Here is a 17,017-nt window from a genome sequence, read left to right as displayed (position 1 = left end):
AGAAGGACCTGGGGGTCCTGGTGGACAACAAGCCATCCATGAGCCAGCAGTGTGTCCTGTGGCCAAGGAGGCCAATGGAATCCCCGGGTGCATTGGGAAGAGCACTGCCAGCAGGTCAAGGAGGTGATCCTGCCCCTCTGCTCAGCCCTGGTGAGGCCACATCTGGAGTGCTGTGTCCAGTTCTGGGCTCCTCAGGACAAGAGAGATGAGAACCTCCTGAGTGGGTCCAGTGGAGGGTAACAAAGATGATTAAGGGACTGGAACATCTCTCTTACCAGGAAATGCTTGAGGGAGCTGGGCCTGGTCAGCCTGGAGAAGACACAACTGAGAGGGAACCTCATAAATCTCTATCAGTATCTGAAGGGGGGGTGCCAAGAGAATGGAGCTGGGCTCTGCTCCATCTCAGCAATAGGACAGGAGGCAACAGGAAGAAACTGGCACACAGCCTTTCACCTGAACTTGAGGAAGAACTTCTTCACTGTGTGGGCGACTGAGCACAGGAACAGATTGCCCAGAGAAGTTTTGGAGTCTCACTCTTTGGAGGTATTCAAGAGTTCTTCCAATGTTCTCTAGGATGATTGTGCTTGAGCAGGGAGCTGGAACCCCTGTGGTCCCTTCCAGACTTGCCCATTCTGTGATTTTGTTTCTGTAAATGGGAGGACAGATGAAGGGAAGCATTGCAGTATGCTTGAATCATGTATTATCTCACTGGCATTTGCTTAACAAGCCTTATTCTGAAATGCAGTTTTCGCTTTGCCCTGTTTTCAAAATCTTTTAAAAAATCCTTTTAGAAAAAATTAGGCAGAGGTTAATAGTAGCTTTGCTTTGAAATCTGCTTATGCTTTACATAACATAAAAGCCTGCCTGTCTAGGTTGGATGTCTGCTTAGTTCTGTGCCACCTTGTATGAGCATAACAAGTAAGACTCAGTTTTAAACAACAGAAGGTCAAGTGAATTCTAGTTAATCCATTTATTTCAATATGCAGAAGGTGGGGGAGAAAAAGATAAATCAGTGCAGAATAGGATGATACTCAAATGGTACACTTCTCATGTAAATTCAGAGTTGAAACAGAGGAAAATTTAGCCTGTTCATCCACAGTCTCTACTTTGGGATCAATTATATTCCAAAGGAGAGAGTTTTCCTCATTGGGAGCACCACTGTGGCCAGCAGACAGCATCTAGCAGATCTTGTAGCAGCCACAAGGAACACTGCACCTTGTCAAGTAAGTGCAACCAGCCATAATGGTCTGTATAGATGATTCCTGGGTGTTGGGGTTCTTTTTCCCCACAGCCTTTCTTTCTTTCTTTCATGGGAAAACTTTCCTGGATGGAGGACATGCATTGTAGCTGGAAATTAGCCAGTTTGAGTGTTGCCACCTGCTACCGAGGTAGAACATTCTACTCCTGTGAGATCAAATGGGGTGCCAAGCAAAGATGGCCATAGAGGTTTTGTGGCTTACACTTGTGGCTTACACAAGTGTCTCTTTTAGAGCCAGCCTGAATCACTTGGCACAGCACCACATCATGTATATATGTTTGCAGCCCAAAATATATTAGCTTGCATAGCTGCCAAACTGCATGGCACAGTCATACCTAGAGAGCTCCCTGATTTCACTTCTAGCTCATTTTCATTATTGTTGCTTTTCAGATTTGTCTCTGGGCTTGGAGAAGTATCTGTAGCTGTGTTTCCTACAGAGAAAATGCTAGTTGGAATGCTTCTCTCTCAAGAAAGATAGAAGGCATCACTGAGTCAAGGGGTTTCTACCCATTCTATTCAATAGATTTCAGGTGAGGTCCTGAATCTGCTTGTGTCCTACTTTCTTTCTGCTTTAACCACTCTTATATTACTTCCTATGTAATATTCCCTGGCCCTTGGTAGCACTTGAGAAAAGTTCCTGTTGATATTGAACATGACTGTGTTCATTAGTGTGCTGATGACTCTTCCATATCACCGAGGGAGGATGCTGAGAAAGATGCCTGGAGACATCCCCTCTTTTCATATTTCAAATTCATATTTATTTGAACTCTGTTTGCAGTGTTGAGGGATAACTTAGTTTGCATGACCTGGCTCATAGCTGAGATATTTTGAATCGATTTTGAGAGGAAACTGTATAAATTATCTTCTCTAACCTGACCCTAAATGTGGTGCTTCTTTTTCTGTTCCTGGTGGTATGTCTAAAATGAAACAAACAACAGCAATATCAGCCACTGAAATTAACCAAAGATTTGTGCTTTAGAGACTTAGGCAGCAGATTACTCTTACTGCTTTTATCCTCTGTATGCCTATAGATTTTTTTTTCACCTCTCAGAATTTGTTCCTTTTCGTTTTATTGGCAATAGATGTTGTCATAACTGCTGCAGAGCAGAGCTCAACAATTTTTCAAGAATGCTTTGCTATACTGCGTTTTCTGTCCCAAGATGGAAGTCAAAGGTGTTGGCAGAAATTTTGCAGAGCCCAAGAGACACTACACTTCCTCATGAAGGAACTGGGTGCAGCCAGACAGTTGAGCAAAGGTGGTGGCATAGCTCTGAGTCTGGTGATCAGCGGGCACCAGGAGCCATCCCTGTCACTGAGGTTTCCATAGGTGCTGTAGTTCCCAGTTCCCTGCACATGGTTCAGTATTTGTCCATGTGAGATGTTGGGTATCCAGGTGTGGTGGGATGGCCATGGCTGGCAGCCAAACTCCCACCAGTTGCTCACTCGTTCTCCTCCTTAAGAGGAAGGGGAGAGAGAATAGGAAGATCAGGAATGAGAAAGCTTATGTGTTGAAATGAGGACAGGGAGATCACTTTCAGTTACCACCATGGGCAAAACAGGCCTGACTTGAGGAAAATTGAATTAATATATTGCCATTTATCTACGTATTTAATTAACTATTTGGGTATTGGAAGACAAAAAGGCTAACACTAAAGGACTCAGAGAAAGCATCTTTCCTTCCCCCTTTCCAAGGCTCATTTTTTCTCCTTCATCCTTGTTATCACCACAGGCTTTGTCCCTTGAGCAAGGCAAGGGGGACTGAGCTTGTGGTCAGTGTGGAGCAGTTCAGCCCTGCTGCTCCCTTCTTGTCATGCTCCTCCCCTCTGGTGTGGGTCCCACCCAGCTGCAGGGAATATCACTTTCCCAAATCATCCACTGACACAGGATTCAGTATTCCAAACACCCGGGGCTGGCCACGGTGCCTGCTACTGGACAGGTCTCCCAGGAGTGGTGGCACTGGGCCCTGTGCTGAGTGCCACATGGAGCAGCAGCCTCAGGAGGAGACAGGATGCTCAGAGCCTGGGGAGCCTGCACTGGCCCTTGTCTCAGTGTCCAGGGGTGAGTGTGAAGGGGCTCGGCACACTGCAGCATAAGGCTATCAATAATAAACCATTTTAAATATCTCAAAAGCGGTGCTGTGATGACAGCCCAAGTAATTAATTACATTACTTTTAATAGATCCTTCAAACAGTGCCAAGTCAGTGACATCTGCTGCGGTGTGGAAGTACCTTCAGGGAAGAGCATTTTTAATACAGTGATACCTCAAAAGGCTGGCCATAGATGGGTTGAAAATGGCCATGCAGAGGATAAAATGTTTTAGCAGACTGTTAAGCTCTCCTGCTTCTTGCTCAGCCAAAAAAATGACCATTCACCCACTTACTGGTGGATGATTTAATTGCAATCTGCTTCTAAAAGCACATAACCCGTCTGCCTAAGGTGCATTCTGCACTTCTTGGAGAGGCCCGTGTTCTGCACCTTATTTCTGGTTTTTATCATATTATTGCCATTTTATCCTACTATTGCTCATTTTAGCAGAGTTGTCTTTGACCCCAGTCCAGGAGCATCCTCACCCTCAGCTCATGCACAGTCTTGCTCCAGAGCAATTAAGAAGTCTGATTAACAGCAGCAGAGTATGTGGAGCTGGAGTTTTCTTAGAAACATCAATTCACTTTCTGCTCTGGTTCTCTTGGGGAACCAATGAAGAAGATGTTATTAAAATAGGGCTTGTTTATTGACCTTCTCTAATTTCTCTGTTCATAAAATAATCTTGTTTATTAACAAGTAATCTTTAGCTGAGATGCACTGTGTTCCCTGAAACATTTTGTGCAGAATTCATGGATCGAAGCTGGAGAAACTGAATACCAGGGAATTAATTTCAGAGGATATGATCTCATAATCTCACTATTTATCTCTGGAGATAGAGAGATTTTGGCTGGCAGCTGCAACCCTAGAGATAAGTGCATTTGAAGGAAATTGAACCTTTTAAAAAATATATTACATTTTTATGCTTGTGTCAAGTCTCAGGGCTTGGATTAAATGCCAGGTTTGCTCTTGTTTTAGTGTTTGTACCTGGCCCACTCTAATTCAGTGGAGTTAATGTGGAAACAAATAGCAAGCTAACTTTATGATCCTGCCCCAGTATATCTCAGGAGGACTGGTAGAAATGCAGCTTCCTAGGGTCTCTTTCCAAGCCTTCATGACCTGCACCAAGAACTCTGTGCTGCAGTGGCCGTGCAGTGCTGGCAGAGTTGGCTTCATTTCTCACACTTGTACATCTGATTTTTAATTTTTTTGTTTTTTCTAGAACCATTCTGCAGCCCCTTCAATCTTTGTTAGCTATGGTGAATCACTGGTCCTACTGTGCTTCAGAAATGGAAGGAAGGCAAGAGTGTCCTATGCCAGGTGGAAGTTTTTATTGTTTAAAAATGTCACCATGTAGAAAATAGTGGAAAAGTTGTGTAAGAGCAGCATGGAAGCAAGGGAGGACTGTTCAGTAGATCTTTTTCATATCTGTGGCATGGAAATAGAGAGCTGGCAGCAGTGTTCCAGTGGCTGGAAATCTCCAAGGTAATTTCCAAGATTTGCTGATAGCTTACATGAAAATTGGACAAATAATTTTACAAAACAGTATTTCCCAGCTAATTCCTCTTCTCTGTATGCTGTTTCCTCAGTAAATGGCTGTTCTAAAGCCAAGATTTACTTATTTGGCTGCATTGTTTGTACAATCTTCCTTTACATGTTATGTGCCTAAATTTCAGAGATTTCCAAAGGACTCAAGATTTCCCCTGACATTAGCTAAACCAGCTGGAGTTCAGTATCTGAAAAAAGGAGGCTTGCTCTGTTTCTTTAAAGCAGCAAGCAAAAGCTCAGCTTCCAGCATTTAAATCCAGAGCCAAAGCTAGGTCACATCAGCTCTGGTGCAGTTAAGCACTTAGGTAGGTGAGTAGGCAGTGCCACTACTCTGATTCCTGGGGGCTGCTCTCATGTTTGAAGTTAGACATGTCTATCTGTCCTGCTGAGCTGCAGCCAGTGTCCCAGAAGCTCGGGTGGAATGAGCACTTGGATGCCAACGGGCCAGGCTACCCCTTGTGGAGATCATCCTGCCACATGGTGAGCTGGACCTCTCAGAGGAGCAGGAGTTCAACCTCAGTTCTGCTTTCTTCACCCCAGATGAAGGGAGCAGACATAAACTCGCCTGAGAAGGGAAATAGTCTGGCAAGGAGGTACAGGACATCTGCAGGAATCAGGACTGAGGATCTGATTGTGACAAGACCTTTGAAAAGGGCCTGAAAGCCTTGGGCTGGGCTTGTAGGTACGAGTTTTGGGAAGAGACATTAGGGAATAGTGTGAAAGTGCAAGGTGCAGAGCATGATGCTTTAGAAAACCTGGCTCCTGGGGCCCACAATGTCTGGGAATTACATAATGCTGCTGATGCTGGCTTTCCTGCCAGGAAGGAGGAAAATCTTCAACCTGGCTGAAGACTGATGGGGTAATTTTTTTTTTTCTTTTTCTTGGACTTTGGTTCTGAAATCTATAGAACATTAAGTCATCTCAGCTGGGTCATGACCCTGTGATGAGAGAATCTGATATAAAAGAGCCTATGACTAAGCTGAATAATCCCTTCCTTGAGGAAAACTTCTCTCTGTTCAGTGTGGTTACAGTAGATGTAGTCATCCTGCTCTGCACTCCCTGCTGTGTGAAGCAACCCCACCACCTCACATATCCAAAGTTACGATAGGAGAAGTGGGAACGACAGTGTTTGTATGATGTGGGGAGGAAACAGCATTAAAAAATGCAAGCCACCTTGAAATGCTGATCCTCTGCTGAGGTGTTTTGCATACTGCAAATCACAATTAGATTTTCAGAACAGGGAGAAGAAAGAGCAGCACCAGCAGAACACTTGCAAGTGGGGCTGTGCCAGACACTGAATGTGCTCTCATTCACGGGCACACCATGAGTGAGAAGTGCTGCCTGAGATTACAGCATGAGATTCAATAGGTGTTAATAAAGGAAAAAGAGATTATTAAGCCCCCTTTTTGATGAACCTTTGCCTGCCACAAACTTCATCATGTGAGCCTAGCAGCTCTCACCTGCTGCAGCTGAAGTGCTGCAGCTGTCCTTAGCACAGATTAGTGTGTAAGAACAAAGGGGAGCCACCTCCTACCTGTGGGAAGAGCGTTGGTGCATCTGTCAGAGGTTAGCAAAGATTAAATTCCAACAGCGAATGCCACAGGGAGAACACTGGTGACAGGGCTGTCTTCTCCTTTGCCTTCTGGTTGCCCACCAGGTTAACTGAAATGCTTGAAGGTTTCTGGTGATGTTCCCCAACGTGTTGAACCCAAGAAGTCCTTTCCCATCCTAGTTGTAGATTGGAAGAAGCAGAGCTCTTGTGTGTGTTGCAAGCATGATTTCAATGGGTGTTTCCTTTTATTTTCACTTTGGCAGCCGTGGGCCTATGGGTTGTTTTGTAACTTATGTAATGGACTCAAGTATTAAAATCCTTTCTGAAAAAAAAATCACCTAGAACTAAGTAGATTTTAGTAAAACTGCACAAGTTAGGTTTATAATGGCCTATTTCAGTGCCCACTGGAATCCATAGAAATGTTTCAACTGATTTTGGTGACTACTGATGAGATGAAGTTGGCAGCTTCATTGAAAACCTGGAGGAGAATGGTGATGATGCTATATTAAGGCTGTGAACAAAAACCATTTACTCTTGCTAGCATCAGTAAATGGGGGAAGAGTTTTTTGGGGGGGGGGGGTTGAGTCTTTTTTTACAGTGAAAGAATATAAAGGTTAGGAAGAAAGAGGCCCTGGAGCCAAGAGAAATATGAGAATGAGTCAGAGCTTTCAGCAGGACCTGACTCTGGCTGGGGTTTTCATCTTTGTGCTCAAAATGAATACAGCGTACAGAACAATTAATGAAATCAAGCTTACATGCAAAGTAACTGAAGTGGGTGAATTTTGGTACACATGATGTCTTAATTTTTTGATCTGCAAAATGAAATGTGACAAACTTTTAAAGAAATGCAGTCATCCTTGTTTCAGTACTAAGTGCTCTGTGGGAGGTGGAGCACAGATTAAATCATAGCCTGCGGATGTCAAGGGTCTGCTTTTGAGTGTGACAGAGGTGATAATGAGGTTAAACTCCGTATGGAAATTGGGCGATTCACAGCAGCTGAACTACAATGCTGTTTTCTGCACCATGGTCTGTGCCCTGCTCAAAGGTCAGCTGGAACAGCAGACCTAGGAGAAAAGCAGCAAGTGAAAGCCAGTTTCTCTGGGCCCTGATACAGAGTAAGAAAGAAAACTTTGCCCTCTTCATCTCAGTTTTTCCACAGTCACACGGGTTTGGCAAGGAAGATACAGATATAGAGAAATCTGGTGGTTTGGGGTTTTTTGTCACATGTAAAATTTTATTGATGGTTTTTGCTGATGGGGACTTTATGTGCAGTGAGCTCCACATCTTTGCTAAGCCACAGTGAGGTCAGGAAGCTCTACACTTATCTGGAGGTATCCTATGCAGACATCTGTCACGATAGGGTTTTAAACAATGCATGACAAAGATTAGTTGCTGAACAACAAGCAGTTTTGTGTTTCAACATGTTTCAACAATATGACAAAGACTTGAAAAACATTTCTCCCAACTTTAATTGAAGAGGTAATTGCTAAGCAGAAAAAAATGGAATTACTGCTTTCCTTGTGTTTTACCTTCTTAGCTGGCACGTCTCCAAACTCTACTGATACAAAGATAAATCTGCATTTTTTGAGAAAGCCATAAGTAAATCCAAACCATTTACTTGGCTATGCATTACCACTCCACTCAAATTCCTTTCTGAAGTAATGAATATACAAGGAACTTGAATAGAGTGCGGAGGAATAAATGCTGCAATAATTTAAAAGGGGGAGGAAAACCCACAAGGCATGCTGAGCTGCTATTTTCCAACTTTTCAGTTAGTTGTTGGGGTTTTTTTATTTTCTGAAGCTGCTGGATTGGTTTCCTCTGTCGTTCCTTTCTCTGCCTGCTGGAGGATGAAATGAGCCCTGGTGAAAAAAGAAGTCTATGGCTTTAAATCCTATTCTATGGATTGAAGTGGATCTTCATTTGTGCTTAGACTTTGTGCCGACCATCTCCGAAGAGAATTTCATTCATTTAAAAAAATACAGCTTTATTTCTCTGTTTTATGCATATTGGGTAATGTTCAGTCTCAACTACTGTTTTAGCTCAATGAAGGAAAGTTTTGTTCTTCATTAACACCCACAACTTAATCAGTGTTTGTGGATATAATATCTTTTATTTCCTCTTTAGCTCTATTTTAGCCCACCCATATTATATGAATGATTTTGCCATTTTCCTTCTTAAGCTCTTAGTTTTCCACCAGGCACTGTGGTGTATGAGTGTGACAGCGCAGAATGGAGTTGCCAGGCACAGTCTCATGGGAAAAAAACCCAATTCCTTTCCTTTTTATTTACCAGTATGATGTTTTTCAGACAGATCCCTAAGTATTTTTTCTGAATTTTTCCTTCAGTAACTTGTTCATTCCAGGATTCATTCTGAGGAACAGAAAATTCCAGGTAGGTGTGGCCCATCTGCCATCAATGAGCCACCCTGCTCAAAAATACATAACCCCACACCAATCTTCACATACTGTTCCACTTTCTTCCTAATTTTCTAGTCCAGAAAATACTTCCCAACAGCTCAAGGTCAGAAAGTGGAATGCAGTTGATAGCCAAGACCCAAACTGAGAGAAACCTACGGGTCTTTTGTGCAGGAAATGTGAAATGCTGTTGTGGTTCCTTCCCTAATTATCTCTGTGACTCCAGTTGTGTGATCCCTTGTAAGATATATCTATATATATATAGATATATATTCACACACACACACATGTATTACTTTCCAACAGAAGTGATGAGATGTGAACTTTTGGGGGAATGTAGGCAGGCACTCCTCTAAGACCTACTTGAGTAGTGCAGACAGAAGCTGGCTCTCAAAATTCATGTTGTCAGCTTTTCCATCTGCAGAAGCTCGGTCTTGTTCTGAGGTAGGTTTTGAAAAGTTGTTACATTAAATGTAGGCCTCTAACAGAGGTGCTGAGCTGATAATCACAGAAACCAAAGAAATCAGCTTATCCAAAAAACCTAGCACAGGGCAAACAGCAAAAGTGGATGCTTCCCCAGCCTGGAGCTCTCCTGGTAGGGGAGGCTGAAGCTGCCTCCCTGTTCCCAGGGGGCACTTTCCCTGCAGAGCTGCTAGTAATAGAGTATTGACTCACTGCCACTCGAAATATCTGCATGCTGATGTTGCCCAGAACCCAAAGTGCATTACCTCTGCATTAATTGAAATGTAGCTTTCAGCAGCCCTTATAAACGTGCTCAAGTGCAGTGTGAAAGCATTTGTTTCCAGCGGAGATCCTGATAACTAGTGAGATTCAGGAGCGCTGACTGACCTTTGATCATCGGCTTTCAGCTTGGCTTGCTGCCCTGCTGGGAGGAGGAAGGGAAAGTTCTTCCTTATAAAAGCCAACTTCATGTCAGTGTCTCCTGTTAACATTTGGTTTCTTTAGCTAAAAACACAGAGCTTTCAAACTCCCTTTGTACTGAATTGCCTGTCTCCTTTTCCTAGTGATACTCATAGCTCAGAAGTTGTCTTCATTTTTAATCCATATGTGACTTAAATTTTGATGAATGTTGCAGCTGCTGCATTTCCAAGTTTGCCTGTCTCCTAGCTTTCCCCTCATTTCACCTCAAAAACTGCCTTGAGATTTTCCTCAAGGCTGCCAAAGTCAACTTTACCTCCTCCTTGGAAGCTCCTTAGCCCCAAGCTTTAGGGACAAAACCTCCTGTTGGATGCTGCCCAAGGGCAACCCTGGCTGTGCTCCCCCAAGGACTGGCACGGTAAGAGCCAGCAATCCTGCAGGCTGCTGAGTGCTTCTGCAGTCCTTGGACTTCTGAGAGAACCAGGGCTCTCACGCCTGCAGCTCCTTCAGGGTTCGTTCCCGTTCATCCTCCCCTGGTGCTTTTTCTGATCGTTCTTCATGGCAGGAGGGTCAACTGACACCTGCTCAAATCTAGGTTTTAGATTGCTGTCTGCTACATGACCTCGTTCCTCCTCTGACTTTGGAGCAATTTGTGCAACCTGAGCTTGACTCCATGCATTTCTCTGAAATCACTCTGATTTATCCTGATTACACAAAATCCCCGTAGCCCACGTCACGGGTAATGTAGCTCAGTACTAGTGGAACAAGAGCAGATAAGTATGTTTGGCTTTCACCACACCCAAAACCAAGACAAAAATGAAAAATTACTAACACTTACTAAGGCAAACTTAAAAAAAATGAAATGTAGAAAGGGGAGCAGAGAGGTCACAGCATTTAAACTAAATGCAAATTGAATACACAAAATTAATGCATCCCATGATCCCCAAAGGCAGCTGCCTTTGAACTTTGAACTTTCATGGTGCACTCCACCACTACTCTGCAGGTAAATAACCACAACCTCAGGGCAATGGCCCATTCAGGAATATGCTAATTTTACACTAAGCCATTGTTAACAGGCGAGATTTAATGGCAGTGACTTTTGTTGCTATCTAGTCTCCTAAACAAATCTTAAAGCATTTTGATTTGCCTCGTTAGTGGATCACTTTAGTGTTTCTGGCACATTTCTTGTTGGAAAATACTTCTTTAACTACTAAGAGGGATGCTTGCTGTTGTTTCTGTTGTTGTTCTCCTCCTCTGCTTTAGTTTCATGTTTTCAGGTATTTGACAAGGTCCATACCAGTAGATGTGCAGAAATGGGGGAAGGAATGACTGAGTTAGTCCTGGGATGAGTTGAGAAATGTAATAATTTTCCATCATTGCAAATATTTTTGCTATCAACTTAGTGGCATAAATTGAAACTGCTTTGTTGTAACACATCAAAAGACACTTTTTGCATTTTTCTTGAGCCAGGGATTCTTTGGAAACTTGTGTCTTCAATTAATCAAGTATATACCACTGATACATAGTTTCCTAGAGAGCACCACATTTTGATCTGGTATGAACTGACACAATTCTATTGACTTTACCACTGCTGCTTAATTTTTAAAGTAGCACACCCAAGGGATATTTGGCATTGTACTTATGAGAAGAGGCCTGCAAAGATCACCTGCCTGGGAATCTACTGCCTTTGTGGCCCTTCCCTTGGATTTTGTCACCTGCCTTGGGTTGTGGATCTGCTGAATGTGCATCAGGAAACATCAGAAGAAGCACCTCCACTGCATGCCTGTTATCTCTGAGGACTTCTGTGCTGCAGCAATAGCAAACAAACTGTGAAACCAGAGAGCCTCACTCTCAATAAAGGAAAATCCAAGGACATTCACATTCTGAATTTGGAGCCATAATAGGTCAGTGAGCCTGTCAAAATCTGACATATTGCATATTTGTGTATTCTGGTGGCTTCACATTTTAAATGTAGGTTCACAGCAGCTTTGCCCAGGTTCCTTCACTGGGCTGAAACCCAGCCGTGTGCCATCCTTGCCTAAGTGGGGCTTCTGAGCAGAGGCTGGGGTCTGACCCAGGTATTAATTGCTTAAGCTATGGTAAGGCTCTGGACTAAGAACCACTGCCCTTTCAATTGGCAAGAACATTTTGAAGGTCTGCAGCAAGAGAGCATTTAACAAGCCTCTGCTGAAATGAACACCAACAGATTGTAAATTGCCAAGTGCAGTGTAATTGAATCTGATCCCTGGCTTTTACAGACTCTAGTAATTGGAAATTGCCTTTCTTTTAAATATATGCCATTCCAAGGATGGCTCCTTCTTGAAACTGTGATCTGATCATTTTTAAAAGCAGAATGATGTGAAAGTAGCAGTAGCATGGAGTCCCCTTGGTACTGGTGTGGGGACTTTGGGAGCTTCCTGCTGTGTCACTGGTATTAGAAACTAAGTCCTACACTGTAATTAACAGCTTAGCAAATATGAACTCGGTCCTTGAATAGCCACGGCCTGCAGCCCAAATATCAGTGCCCAGTTTGGGTGCAGGCAGGTGACCTGCAGCAGGGCAGGGTGGAAGCAGTCCTGGCCAGCCCTTGGCAGCGGGAGGCAGAGCAGCCTCCAGGCAGCTCCAGGCAGTGCTGGCTGTCCTGGGAACACTCTGCACACCTCCTTAATCCCAGCCTCTGGCTGGACACTGCCCTGCACACTGCCTGAGCAGCTCTCTCTACAGTACAGGGGGGTCTAACATTTGTCCTCAGACATGAAAATACAATTTCCCTGATTTTTCTTCCTGTACGTGTAGGAGATTTAAAGGTAAGGTTGGAACTTAAAAAACAGAGTAAAACAGATGAAGTCTAGATCTGAACATTGTATTTTTTATCCTGTAGACTTGGTGTTTGAAGTCCACGCTCCTCCTCCTCGTATGCCCCTTTTCTGTCTCAATGTCCTTTATTTTGTGACAGATATTTTGCCTAGGTATTGATCAAAGATTTCACAGAAAGCCACAAACAGATTTGAGGCCTGCAATCTTTAGTAGGAGAGCCTCAATGGAAAGCTGGTTTAGCTTTTTCAGGAAGAAGATTAAAAGCTGACTTGCTCAGTATAAAGTACCCTCACAGAAAGATAGTACTACCAAAAAATGATTGAATGGCTCAAGAGAATGTGTGGAGACTGGTGAAGTATGTCTCAGACATCTGGAACCCAAGGGTAAGTAAGCTCAAATTAGAAATTTGTCTTAATTTTGAAATAATTTCTATTACTGAAAAAAATGTTTTAAGTAGTGATTGTTCATATATTCATCATAATACAAGAATTAATGTATTTTCAGAAGACATGTTTTAGCCAGATATTTACTTAAATAGATGGTTATGTGGTTCTTTATGGGGTTACTGAGTTGAAATTAAATACATTGGAGATTAGAAAGGGTGATTGTAGTGGTCCATTCTTGCCTTTAACTCTCTCACTTTATAGCAGGCCAATTTCTCACCTGCATGTGCCAGGTAAGTGAATACTCAAAATTGGCTTCAGGCAGCAGCTATGAATTCTAGAAAATTCAGGGTAGAATGGAGAATGAGAACTTCTGTGAACCTTTCTCCACATCTACCTACTTTTTCCAAGGGGGAAAGAAATACAGTGCTCTTACTCGGTGCTGCAGGTAGATGTTGGTTATCACCTTCTCCTTGTCCTTTTCTTGTCCTGCTTGTTGATGAGGCCGTACCACCACTTCTGTTGTTGTGCACAGGGAGTAAAAGGAAACATCCTCATGATGAGGTGCTTTGGAGAGTCACCACGGAAGAGGCTGAGCAGCATCTGCTTGTTCTAAGGGCTGAGTCTCTTTTGTAGTTTCCAAGTAGCTCAAAGCTGCTGTCCACCAGCTCTGGCTGCCAGTCAGGGTGATTATGTTCTCAGCTTTCCATTTCATGGACTGGGAAGTGCATGAGTTTGGACTGTGAAGACAATTATTACCTGAACCTGCACACTGCCAAGACACAGTTAACAAGTTGGGTTTCAGTTTCACATTTCTTCTTCGCTGTAACTATTTGGACTGGCTATGGCATGTTGTTCCATGTTTTTCCTTCACGAAATCCATCTGCTGGTATATTCTTACTTAAAAAAACATATTTTGCCTGCAAGTCCCCAAATAGCCAATGCTTCCCCAACTCCCACCTTTTTAAAGAAATACAGCTTGACTAGCCATTTGTGCTGAGTAGTGGTGTTTGAAAAAGTGGGAATGTGTTACTGCAGTCATAGGGAAGGAGATGAGAGCAGGTATTGCCCATTGCTTCCATTATCTCAGATGGAGGTGTGCAAACCTCTAGCAGCTGGGTGGTTTTAGTGAGGCACCTGAAATTAGAAACCACTTCTAATAAACACTGCATAAATAACATTAGTATGAGGGATTAAAGGAAGAGCACTGAAGGAATTTAAGGGCAAGGGGTTGATGGGTTCTTCTTACAACACTCCCTCAGACCTGTGACCAAATCCCACCATTTACCCTGCAGTGTTACTTAGTCTGCTGTGCCAAGGCAGTTGTCTCTTTTGGAAGTGGTAACAGTTTCACATATGTACCATATTTTAAGAATGAGTGACTGGCTTCAAGGAATCAGAGTTTTAGTTACACCTAGGTAATTCTGCTAGCTAATAAATATAGTTAGCACTAAGTTCTTCATGGATATTCAGAAGTTACTGCACACACAGTCTGAAGGATTCTCCCTGCTTTTAACTTTTTTTTCTGTGCTCACATTACTGTTGGGATTCTCTGTTCTCTCAGAAAGGTAGAAGTAGCATTTGTTCTTCTTTCTAGGACACAACATTCTGCCTGCATATTTCTACCTCTGAATTCACAGCTAGGCTTCATCCAGAAGGCACTGACATAAATTATTTAATTTTATGTTTTGAAGGTTCCCTGTGATCATATACAACACATTCCATTTGAAAGTGGTTTTTGTAATCAAATTTGCTTTTAGCTTTTAAGCCATTAAGCTCTGTTGAATGCACTTGGATAGAGCATACCCTTTCAAGTAACTTTTTTGTTAAGAACCTTAAACCAGATGTGTTTAACAAATGTTCAATGAACGTGGTCTCTGCTGCTTCTGTGGTAGTGCAGTGTTGTGATATTCCACGGAAAGGCACACTGCAAGCAGTTTGGACCTGAGAGTGGTTAGCAATCTGTGGAACACAAGTCAGGGGCTCTGCTGTGAATTCCTCTACAAAGCTGTTATGTGATCCTGAGGAAGTTGCATTGCCTGTTCATTCCTGCCTCTTCCCTATGTCTCATCTGCTGACAGTACTCTACTTAACGTGTTTCCTTTGGGAGGTAGTAAATATAGCATTTTAGGGTCCAAAACCGTAAATTTTGGAACTCATTTTATACTCCTACCTCACCAGTTGGATTAGACAAGACAAATAAAGAAGAGTTTGATCTTCACCTGCTGGTATCATACATTCTGAACCAGACTTACAAAGGAATTTTCATGTGCATAAACAAGCCATAGACATATAACCTTCTGACTGTGTTGCTCAACAGTGTGGTTTTGAAAATCCAGCTCACCATCTGCAGACATTGTGTTAAATATGTCTTGTTCCAAATGATCAAGCACATTCGGGTGGACAATTACAAATTCCCAAGAGAATACAAAATGTTACATCTTAAAGAAATTTCTGCCATAAAATTCCTTCATTTGATACTGATACTACAGACTGAAGGACTTTTTAGTTGGCCACTGACCAATTCTACTCAGAAAATTAATTTTAAAGTGCTGTTTATTTCTACCTTCTGTTTGTGTGCATGATAGGAGATAATTGTTTCATTGTGACTAACTATACTGTACATCCTTGTGTTGAAAAGGAGTAATTGTGCTGATGAAGTTCCCCAGAAAAAATTCCACTATGTGCAACCTTAAAAATCACGTTGAATGATTTTAGAAATGCAAAAGTTTGCTTTTCCTCAAGTTTAATTACAGAAACCATCTAACTGCATAGACCTCCCCCAAATCAATCTTTCCTTAGTAATGTTTAAAGATTCTGCTCAGTATCTATGTAATATATATATGTGTGTGTGAGTGTGTGTGTGTGAATATTTGCTTACTTAAATTGTTCTTAGGAAACCTTATCCTCCTTGTGTAATGTGACATGAAATATGGTCACCAACACGTGCCAGTAGGCTGTGCAGTGGAGGCAAGGCATTGATAGCTGCCCTTTCTCTGAAATGAGGTGGTATGCACTGTATCAATATTTCTGCACAATCTGCCACAGAGAACACAAAGAGCTTCATCTACAAAATGTATTTTTACAGAGATTTCCGTGGGGAAGGAAACATCTAAACACCTTAGGAGCTCTGGAATCAAACATATGGCAATTCTGAGATTTTTCAAACAGTGCAGTATTTGCTTCCTTTTGAAAGTGTAGCTGGATGATGTCTGCCTGTCTTTCAGACAAACAGCCGTTCTTTCCAGCCTTGCTGATCATCCGGCTGTGATCCAACAGCAGCGTTCCCTCTTGGCTCTGCTGTGCCATGCTGCAGCCAGTGATGGGCTCTCCTGGCTGTGACACCTTCCCTCTTCCGATCAATGCCGCCCCACTAAGCCAAGAGAAATAAATATTCACAAGAAGGGAGGGAGAATGCAAGGAGCTATGCCTCTCTTTCTCAATGATGCCAGCATGCCATCAGGAATGCAGACACCAGGATTTTGGTCCCCACTCTCATTTTCTGTATGCTGCACATGACCCAGCATCTAACAGAAAAAAGGAAATCTCTTTTCTGATATCAGATCCTATATTTAGAAATCAGCATCAAGTCCTGTTTCTGTGCCAGGCAGCTCCTGGCTAGCTGAAGCAGCTATCTCGCTGCTCCCACCTGTGGATCTTCTGTTACGAAACTAGGTACAGATTTCTTTAATGGTCTCTTTAAATGAAAGAAACAATTTTCTAGGTCTCCTAGAGAGACTTTGACAGCTCAAACATCATTTTCCATGTAGGATTTAGCCGAGACACATAATCTACTGTCTGCAAAGTAGTGAAAGCCTTGGAGCCTTAAAATGACCATTAAGTAGTATCTACAAACCTCAATTTTTGTCTCAGATAAACATCTCTGGATGCTTCAGCTCCTATCATTTAGCAGCACGGTGAACAGAAATTTTACTGTTGCATCACCTCAACTGAGCTGCAATTGCAGATTGAACAAGAAGGAAAGCAAAGCTTCCTCTGCGCGTTTTGCAGCTCATACACTATAAGCTTTGCAAGGATAAAATAAATTGGGGGGGGGGGGATTGTGGGGTGTGGAAGTGGGG

At 42.7% G+C, this 17,017-nt stretch overlaps 1 long non-coding RNA gene across 1 annotated transcript; it reads left to right on the top strand.

Moving 5' to 3' along the window:
- The first annotated feature begins 554 nt into the window (after window positions 1-554).
- On the top strand, window positions 555-4,957 carry LOC132324762 (uncharacterized). Its single transcript, XR_009485731.1, has 3 exons — window positions 555-1,223; window positions 1,649-1,788; window positions 4,563-4,957. It is a non-coding gene; the product is annotated as an uncharacterized LOC132324762 (long non-coding RNA).
- Window positions 4,958-17,017: the final 12,060 nt, after the last annotated feature.

Source organism: Haemorhous mexicanus, chromosome 3 (assembly GCF_027477595.1).
Source record: "Haemorhous mexicanus isolate bHaeMex1 chromosome 3, bHaeMex1.pri, whole genome shotgun sequence".
In the NCBI taxonomy this organism is placed as follows: domain Eukaryota; kingdom Metazoa; phylum Chordata; class Aves; order Passeriformes; family Fringillidae; genus Haemorhous; species Haemorhous mexicanus.
This window is presented reverse-complemented; position numbering and strand designations above follow the sequence as displayed.